The sequence below is a fragment of the Saccopteryx bilineata genome, chromosome 6 (assembly GCF_036850765.1).
Source record: "Saccopteryx bilineata isolate mSacBil1 chromosome 6, mSacBil1_pri_phased_curated, whole genome shotgun sequence".
NCBI classification, from domain to species: domain Eukaryota; kingdom Metazoa; phylum Chordata; class Mammalia; order Chiroptera; family Emballonuridae; genus Saccopteryx; species Saccopteryx bilineata.
Window position 1 is genome coordinate 196,265,961 of NC_089495.1, and position 2,324 is coordinate 196,268,284.

Consider the following 2,324-nt stretch of genomic DNA (forward strand, 5'->3'; position numbering starts at 1 on the left):
GTAGTGATGGTTCTCACCCCAGATGGCGCTCCTGCTTCATCTTTATTTTCAGTTTCTGTCTGGATGAAAAATTGGCTGTGTGTATGCCCGGCAGAACAAGTAGAATTATGACTCACTTTTCACAAATTGTGTAGTGGATTTCACATACTTTCATGCTTGATTTTCCACCTATTTCAAACTGTTACAAAAATGGTGTTTCCCCCTTCGTTTGGGACTTTGAGACACATGTCCCAGTGGGGAGGGGCACCGTGTTCCCCCTCCTTTCCTTCTCCAGGGCACAGAGAGGGAAGAACCGCGCTGTCTCCCTTCCTCAGCCTGGAAGCTTCATTATTCGTCACACAGGACCATTTTTCCAGCTCATTAGAACCTGGGGCTAAGATAAAGGAGGCCAGAGCCATTAGGTAGCAATTTATATGCAAATGTGGAAGTTACCAGAGATAGAGAGGCGGGAGCAAAGCATTCAGGTTGGGACCCTTCTGGTAAGTATCAGTGTCCAGAGCCCTGAGTCCACAGGCCAGTATCCCCACTGCCCCTCTGCCAGGCTCAGGGTATGTGAGGAGACAGCGAGTGACATTCAGGGCTGTCACTTGAAGCCACAGGTGGACCCTAAGAGCAGAGGGTGGCCACTTTATGGGGCACCTCTAGGGCAGGTGGCCCCTCACACTAGCCCATAGACACTCTCCCTTCTTACTCACTTTTTTTTTTTTCCAGCCTATTCAGGCTCATCTTCTGGCTTGAGAGCTCAGTGGTAAGGGAAAATGTATCTTTCACTTACTGGTTCTGAGCAAGCAAGATGTTCTGGAGTTATTGGACACCACAGGGCAAGAATTGCAGGCAGTATCTAGTTATTGAGGATGGCCTCAGTCTCAGACTCAAAGAAAGTAGTCCTTCCACCAACCTGAGTAAACTTGTGAGAGGGTTCATTGCTGTTAGCTGAGCTTCCCTGGGAGCCCTGAGCCCTGACCAGCACTTTGATTGCCACCTTGCAGAGGACCCAGCTATGCCACTCACTGATTTCTGATCTACAGGCGCTGTGGGGTAATAGGTGTGTGTGGGGTTTTTTGTGTTTTGTTTGTTTTTTTTTGTATTTTTCTGAAGTTGGAAACAGGGAGGCAGTCACACAGACTCCCGCATGCACCTGACCGGGATCCACCCGGCATGCCCACCAGGGGGCGATGCTCTGCCCATCTGGGGCGTTGCTCTGTTTGCGACTAGAGCCATTCTAGAGCCTGAGGCAGAGGCCATGGAGCCATGCCAACTCAGCACCCGGGCCAACTTTGCTCCAATGGAGCCTTGGCTGCGGGAGGGGAAGAGAGAGACAGAGAGGAAGGAGAGGGGAAGGGGTGGAGAAGCAGATGGGCGCTTCTCCTGTGTGCCCTGGCCGGGAATCGAACCCGGGACTCCTGCACGCGAGGCTGACGCTCTACCACTGAGCCAACCGGCCAGGGCCCGGTGTGTGTGTTTTTAAAGATATCAAGTTTATGGTAACTTATGTATTTTTAAAGTATATTTTAGTGGCTTTAGAATTCTGCATTGACATTCTTTCACCAGTCTAAAGATGTTGTTCTATTGTCTTTTGCCCTCCATGATTTCTGATGCGATGTCAGAAGTCATTCAAATCATCGCTCTGTGGTTTGCAATGTGTAATTTTTCTTTGGTTGCTTTCACATATTTTCTTTATCTTTGGTTTTCAGGAGTTTGGTATGATGTATCGATAGGTGGTTTTCTTTGTATTTTTTTCTTTCCTGCTTGGGGTTTGTTAAGCTTCTTGAAATTGTAAATTTATTTAACTTTCACCGAAATGGGAAAAAGGCCACTGTTTCTTCAAAAAACTTTTTTGGTCCCATTGTCTCCTTGCTTTCTGGGGCGTCACTTCTACATCTGCTAACCCTTTTCATATTGCTTCCTGGATCACTGAGATATTGTTAAATTTTGTTTCAGTCTTTTTCTTTCTGTTCTTCAGATGTGATAACTTCAGTTTATTGATCCTTCTGTCAATAGTCTCTTGTTAAATCCACCCAGTGAACTTTCAAGGAAAATTCCAGATACTTTTTTTTTTTTAGTTCTAGAATGTTCATTTGGTTCTTTTCTGTTGTTTTAACTTAATCTGTTGAAAATTTCGATTTGTTCATTTTTTTGAAGCATATATCAATAATACCTGCTTTAGAATTATTTTATGCGGGTTGGAATTTTTAAGATGCAGATCCTGAGACACAGTTAGCAGTCCAAAAGATACATTGTGGAGTAACACCTGTGAAAGGAAATGGGCGGGAGCAGGGCTGGCCAGGTGGATCCATCACATCAGGATGTATACCCAGTCCAGT

General features: G+C 45.7%; 1 non-coding gene across 1 annotated transcript; it reads right to left on the reverse strand.

Moving 5' to 3' along the window:
- Nucleotides 1–1,373: 1,373 nt before the first annotated feature.
- On the reverse strand, nt 1,374–1,449 carry TRNAA-CGC (transfer RNA alanine (anticodon CGC)). The gene has a single exon. It is a non-coding gene; the product is annotated as a tRNA-Ala (tRNA).
- Between the last annotated feature and the right edge of the window lie 875 nt (nt 1,450–2,324).